Below are 7,098 nucleotides of genomic sequence, written 5' to 3' on the forward strand. Positions count from 1 at the left end.
TATTAGAGCACTGCTAATAATTTAGTATACAATTTAAAATAATTTAAGCCCGGCATAGTGGCATATATTCATAATCCCAGTACTTGGGAGGCTGAGGCAGGAGGATCACTGCAAGTTTGATACCAGACTGGGCTACATAGTAAGTTCAAGGCCAGCCTGGAATACAGAGTGAGACCCAGTCTCAAAAACACAAGCAATAATAATTTAGTTGTACATGTCCACAACTAATAAAAGTTCTGCAATTATAAACACATAGAAAATATTTTATATAGAAGATAATCCTTAAAAATGAAACAACAGGAAATCAAAGGGAGACTGGGGAGAGAAGGGGGTGAGGGGAAGGCGGGATGAAGAGGTGAGAAGGCGATCAAGGTCCGGACATCAATCAACCCACGGTTCCATGTAACAGGCACTCATACAACACAAATAAAACAACTTCCTAATTCAACACCCACTTACACATACAGGGCATAGAAGGCATCGGAGAGAGAGCAGGGAGACCAGTGACCGAGCAGGGGCTTGTTGTCACATGGGTAAAGTCCATGTCACATCCGGGCAGTGAGGGCCACCAGCAGGCCAGTTACCCAGTCAGGACCTTGATTCCGTCAGCGCTGTGGCACAGGCCTGTGATCCTGGCATTCTAGGAGGCTGAGGCAGGAGGGTGGCGGGAGTTTGAGCTCAGCCTGCCTGTCTCCACAAATGAAGAAAAGGGGCGGGAGGGTTCAGCTCAGCTCCAAGGTTCTGGGTTCAATCCCCATTTCTACAAAGTGACACAAAACACTCTGAACTCGTACATTTTAGGAAATCAAAAAGTGTAAATAGAGCCGGGCAATTAGCTCAGTGATTCCACCACCTGCGCAAAGACCCAAGTTTTTTTTACCCCCTCAAAAGTATAAATGTGAAATCAGGGCTTTGTCTGGGTTGTTCCAAACACTAGGACACCCTCGCATTCTGATTCCTACGGTTGTTTGTTTTTGTTTTTTTGAGACCGGATTTTTTTTTCTTTTATTGAGTTTATTGGTACATTTTAGGTATACAGTACAGTTACATTCATTATTGGGATCTTGTACCTTTACATGAAGACAGGATCTTTCCGTGTGGTACAGGCCCGCCTTAACTTCGCCACGCTCCTCCTGCCTCAGCCTCCAGGGCACTGAGAAGACAGATGTGCTTTCTTGTGGCTCTCTAACCCCGCTTTCCACTTGGTCCCCAGCCCTTTCCCGTCCCTGTCCCGATCCTTCCCGGTGCCCCGGGTTTCCAGACAATGCCCCCCCATGCTGTCACGGGCTGAGTCACGCGGGAGGCGTAGACGGTGACCCGCGCCTGTCCCGCGGATCGAGTTCTCGGCTTACAAATATAGCCGGTGAGCCACAGGCTGAGCGGGCGGCGCCTTCCGCGAGGTCGCTGTGCGGTGTAGACGGTTCCGGACCGGATCGGGCTGCGGCCAGGCCAGCCCGCGGCTTGGGAGGTGAGGGGCGCGGGGTAGGGGGCGTGGACTCCTCGCGGGACCCGAGGCTGCATCCTCGGCGGACTCAGGAGAACCGCCTTGGTCCAGGAGGACCGCGCGGTCCCCGAACGCGGTTCCAGAGCCCTGTGCTGGGGGTGGTCAGGGCTCAAGGGGCCGAGCTCACCTCTCGCCTGGCCGGAGGGGGTGACTGACACTGGGGGCGGGGCCTCCCGCAGACAGCGGGGTGCAAGGGTGGGAGGAGGGATGGCAGACCCCAAGGAGAGCTGCCGGCCTCCTCCGCGGCTGGGCAGGAGCCAGAGGCTCATGTTCTGCGTTCTCAGGAAAGCCTGGGATGTTCAGGGATTCCTGCTTTCCCCAGACACTTCATTTGCATTTATTTATTTATTTTTTTAAAAGTTGAGTGTTTGAAGCAAGACCTCACTATGTAGCCCAGGCTGGCCTCGAACTTGCTGCGATCCTCCTGTCTCAGCCTTCCATGTGCTGGGATTACAGCTGTGTCCCACTATGCCTGGCTATTTATTTTGAGACAGAGTCTCCCTAATTTGCGATCCTCCTGCCTCAGCTTCCCAGAGTGACGGGATGACAGGCATAGGCACCTGCCTGGTCTTCTTTTCTTTTAATTACCGGCCTCTTTGAGCCTTCCCAGGGTGCTGGGTGGTCTTAAGCACTAGACGCAAAGGTCGCAGCCACTCACGGGTGCAGGCTCCACGGGCTGCCGTTCCACTGTGTCGGTGCAGAGCACGGGGCGTTGACCTCCGGACACCGTCAGGGCCCGGGACCAGTCCTCCTCGTCCTGCTTCCCAGCCTCCCTGGTTGGTTTTCAGCCTAACGAGCTACCAGCAGTGTAGCCGGATGTCCCCGGGGCCGTGCTGCCCCGCGGCATAAATGAAGTGTGACTCAGAATCCGGTGAGCTGCGTCCCCGTGTTCCCGCGGTAAAGCCCTCTGCGTTCCGGCTCGAGCTGGTGAAGACGGGACGGGATTTGTGAGTCACCCTTGGCACCTGGTGTCCCCGGCCAGGCGATGACAGCAGCTCCTCCATTTGAGGACACGTGTGGCAGCGCAGGGGAGGAAGGAGGGGTTCTGGGGCTGTGCCTGGCACGGCTCGGTGTCCCTGCCCTCTGTCCCCTGTCGTGTCATCAGGGAGTGCTGACAGAGGCCCTGGCCCGTGCCCCCGTGGTGGGCTTTGCGGGTCTCCGGGGTTCCCCAGGCCCCAGCCGGCCCAGCTGTCATTTGACGAGAAGGGACAGGACCCGGACAGAAAGCCGGCCTCGCCTGGCACAGGACTTCAGAGCGGGCCCGGAGCCCGGCCAGGGGACACGCTTTCCCAGTCATGCGCTCCGGCTCTGAAGGGCAGACGGTGCTGTGAAGGGTTCTGACGTGAGCTGGTCTGCAGCAGGGGAGGGAGTTCGGCCCGGCTGCACCGGGGGCCCCAGCTCCTCACCATGGGGGGCTCCCGCCTGGCCAAAGAGAAGCCCTGGCGTCCTCCTGTCTGAAGGTGCATGACCTGTCCAGGGTGGATGGGGCTGGCCCTGAGCCCAGGGCTGGGCCTCCTGGGTGGCTGCTTGTGGCGGTAAACTGTGGCTCTTCTGTGGCTGGGCCCACGGGCAGAGAAAATGAGATGTACGGTGGAGCATTATGGTGAATCTTTACACTAAAAATACACAGAGTGGGCCAGGGATTAGCTCGGTGTTTCCAGTGCCTGCTTGGCAAGTGCAAGGACCGGTATTCAATCCCTGGCATCAAAAATACGAAAAGCCGTAGAGTGCTCACTTCAGCAGCACATATACTAAAATTGGATTGCTACAGAGAAGATTAGCATGGCCCTCGTGCAGGGAGGACACACAGATTTGTGAAGGGTTCCGTATGTTTTTGTCTGTACCGATCCTCAACACAACCAATAAAATCTCAAATAGAGAAGACGAAACAATGCATAGAGCGAAAGACGCACGGCCACGAATCCCCTCCCAGTCCCCCCGCTGCTTTGGCCACATCCGTCCCACGGTCCTCGCCGCCTTCTGCAGCCGCTCTGGCGTCCTCTTCCCTGAGGGTCTTTCGTTGCGCTGTTCTGGCTGCCTGGATGTCTTGAATGGATTCAGAAGGTCGACCTTTCGTGTGATTTTGACTTTGGAGAAGAGTCAGAAGTCACCTGGTACCAGACCTGGTGAACGAGGACCGTGAGGCCCCAGTGTCCTGTCCCACGAGCTGCCTTTCCGCTGGACGGGCTCGGTGGCAGCAGTCACTGCATTTTTGATCTCAGCTCATGAAGACACTCGGGACAGAATGGTGGGAGGGGTGTGTTTGAAGTTAGGGAGAGGACTTTGTGGGGAATTCACGGCAGTGTGTCTTTTATTGAAGTAACTTGAAAATGTAAATATTCACTATAGTTTTAAAATCACACCTGGCATTTAAAAAATATGAAATGGTCTAACTTGCATCAGGAGCTGGGAAGTAGACAAGTGACAGACTGGGAGGGTCAGGGACGCGAGGACAGGGTGAGAAGGGAGGGGAGACCCCAGCGAGTTCCAGTGTGGCCGAACCCCTTTCCATGTGCGTGGGGTGCTCCAAAGGGCTGGGGTCCCACGCTCGGCCCACAGAGGGGCCTCACAAGGATTTGAGCCAGGCACCCACCGTGTGAACTTGGTCCCCTGAAAATGACTCATTCTCAAGCGGAAGTGGATGGATGTGGGTGAGGGTGTGGCACACCCGCGTGTGTGGGCTGCAGTGTGAGCGGATGGTTCCTGTGGGTGGCAGAGGGGACCAGCCGATGGTGTGATGTCTGCGGGGCGATGGCTGCTGGTGTATTCCGCTGCGTGTCGGCGCTGGCTTTTGGGACCTCCGTGACCACCCCAGCACGGTCAGTACCTGGGGTGGGCAGTGCCTTTGGGTGCTAGTCTAGGGCCACAAGACATCGGCTCCCCACGCTCCGCTCGTTACATCTGAGCTGCCAAGTCCAGCCACGCCCGGGCCCCGAGGAGTAAGTGCGGAGCCTTTCTGAAGGGGAGGAGGGGAGGCAGGATGTGGGTGCAGCTTAGAGCCAGCGCATCCCCCAAGGCAAACGGTTCTGTACTTTCTTCCGCAGCAGCGGGGAGCAGCAAGCGGACTCCAGGCCATGGGCCTGGCACTGGCGTGTGAGGCCTCGGCTGCAGCTGGCTTGAAGCCATGCTGAACTATTTTATTTTTCTCCTTTTCAGTACTGAAGATTGAACCCAGGAGTTTTGCACTGAGGTAGATCCCTAAAATATAATAAGTATTTTTTATTTTGAGACAGGGTCTCACTAAGTCACTAAGCTGCCCAGGCTGGGCTTGAACTTGCAATCTTCCTGTCTCAGCCTCCCAGACTGCTAGGACGACAGGTGGGCACCACCATGCCCGGCCGGCCTGTCCCTTCTGTCCCTGGCCCACTCTGCTCTGAGCACCTGCAGCTCTGCTCTTGACAGCTGCCGGGAGCCCAGTTGGGGAAACTCGGCTTGGGAGTTGGTGTGGGTGGGGACCTGGCCTGCAGCTGGATGTCCAACTTGAGATGACCGAAGGTGAGGGGAACGCAGGTGGTGCCCCACCGATGACCCCAGGGCGGCCACTTGTGCCCAGGGCTCTCTGGACAGTGTCTCCCGAGGGTGGCACGACTGCAGTGGCCTGGCCCACGGGGCCTAAAACACTTCATTTCTGCTCTCGCCCTGCACTGAGAAAACTGCACATGGAGTGTTTTGGGGTGGCATTCTCCTGCCCCAGGAACCTGAGTGTGGAGTTTGTTGTGACTTCGGTGGCCGTGCCAACCCTGATCTGGCTGGGATGGACTTGGACCCCTGGTGCCCAGGTGGGGCCTGGGTGACGTTGTGCTCTTATCGCCGGGGATCCTGCTTGGTTGAGGTCTCTTTCCCCTGGGGGCCTTGGACTCCCCGTGGAGGTCAGTCTTTCCCTTTTCTGCTTTGCTGCTGTCCCTGAGAAAGTTCATGCTTAGAAATCACATTTTATATATTCACCTTAAATACTGTGCACAGAGAAGAGATTAGCTGTGTGAACTTGACGGGAGACCCCCCCCGGCCCCCAAGTTGCCAAGCCTGGTGCACACCCCTTTAATACCAGCATTGCCGAGGCTGAGGCAGGAGGATCGCCTCAAGTTCAAGGCCAGCCTGGGCTACACAGTGAGACCCTGTCTCCAAAGACCAAACCAAAGCAAGATAAAGCCACTTTCCAACTCAGCACCGACTCACGGAGCTGCTGAGCCCCTAGATCAACGCTGAGCTTGCCTGGTTGTCTGGCGAGTCTTGGAGTCCGTCCTGCCGGGGGCTGGGCCTGGAACTTGGGCAAGAAGGTCCATGGCCTCACTTGGGCCTGGCACTTGGGCATGCAGGTCTGGCTGAGCCATGTGAGTCTCTGGTGAAGTCATCATTGCCTGCTGTTCCCGGAGTCCCCAATTTTCACTGCCCCAGTCTGCAAGCAGCACCCCACCGCATGGGCGAGACCCGATTTAAGTCCTGGCCCGTTCAGAGCTCCCAGGTTGAGGGACAGAACCTCAGGCCCTGCTTTGCCAGACAGGGGAGGGCTAGGTGACAGAATGTCGACTTTCCACGAAGCTACAGAGAGCAACGGTGACGTACAGCCGTGCACGGAAACGTCGGGGCCTTGGCATTGAACTTACTAAAGACATGGAAGTTGTTTTTGTTGACACAACCAAATGTTTATTTATTTATAGAACATTTCCAAGTCACTTATTTTATCACAGAAAAACTTAAGCATATAGAAAAGTTGAAAGAATTATACTGTGTTCTTATATAGATTTCCCTCCTAGATTCACTATTTATTTTATTTATTTTTTGAGACAGGATCTCACTATGTAGTTCAGGTTGGCCTTGAACTCACGGCAACCCTCCTGCCTCAGCCTCCCAAGTGTTGGGATGACAGATGTGTGCCACCATGCCTGGCTCCTTTTTCTTCTTTTCAAGCTGATTATCTCCGGTCTTTTGTGGCAGCAGTGGAGAGTCAGTGGTAGCAAGAAGATGAGGAAAGGACTCCAGAATTCCAAGTGCCTTGAACAGGCAGCATTCCCGCTGTGCCCCTCTGGTGACCTACCCTGTGCTCACAGTGGCCTGAAACCCAGACCAAAGGGCAAGCACAAAAGCCGTGACTTACGCTGGGGGAGCTGGAAGGGGAATCCTAATTCTCCCAGAATGGCTAAATCCCTTTTTCTGTTTTCTCCACTGTCCGTGTTCAGCTTCAGAGAATCCCATGGTAGTGATGTCACGGGGCCGGGGGTGGCAGTGGGAAAGCAGGCACCTACACTTTGAGGGAGGAGAGACTTTCTTTTTTACAGTTTTGTTTTATTAAAAAATAATGTTTTTGATATTTTAGAATGGTTTTAGTTGAGAAATAGTTATATATGCCTATAAGGTACAAACTGATGTTTTGAAGTATGTATAATGTAAGAAATTAAATCAAAGTAACTGATGTAAGCATTTATTTAACTATTATTTTTATAGTAAGACATTTAAAATTGATAATTTAGGGCCAAGGATGTAGCTCAGTGGTAATGGGCCTGCCTGGCACGAGCGAGGTCCTGAGTTCGATTCACAGTACTGAAAAATGAGGTGACTATCTAGATATTGTTTGTTTGTTTTTTTTTTTTTTTTGT

The 7,098-nt window shown here is 54.3% G+C and overlaps 1 protein-coding gene and 1 non-coding gene across 4 annotated transcripts in view; both read left to right on the top strand.

Moving 5' to 3' along the window:
• Window positions 1-1,389: 1,389 nt before the first annotated feature.
• Lrrc2 (leucine rich repeat containing 2) overlaps window positions 1,390-7,098 on the top strand; it is a 32,845-nt gene continuing 27,136 nt past the window's right edge. The window contains exon 1 of one of the 3 annotated variants that reach the window (XM_010624367.3): window positions 1,390-1,468. The gene's annotated coding sequence lies outside the window, so the exon portion shown is untranslated. Of the gene's footprint in view, window positions 1,469-4,212; window positions 4,324-4,674; window positions 4,695-7,098 lie in introns of those variants that run through there. The other 2 variants (XM_010624368.2, XM_033762622.1) reach the window with 2 other exon arrangements.
• On the top strand, window positions 3,232-3,338 carry LOC117285823. The gene has a single exon (XR_004516921.1). It is a non-coding gene; the product is annotated as a U6 spliceosomal RNA (small nuclear RNA).

This window comes from Fukomys damarensis, unplaced genomic scaffold (assembly GCF_012274545.1).
Source record: "Fukomys damarensis isolate Sample0158 unplaced genomic scaffold, DMR_v1.0_HiC HiC_scaffold_12, whole genome shotgun sequence".
Classification (NCBI taxonomy): Eukaryota; Metazoa; Chordata; class Mammalia; order Rodentia; family Bathyergidae; genus Fukomys; species Fukomys damarensis.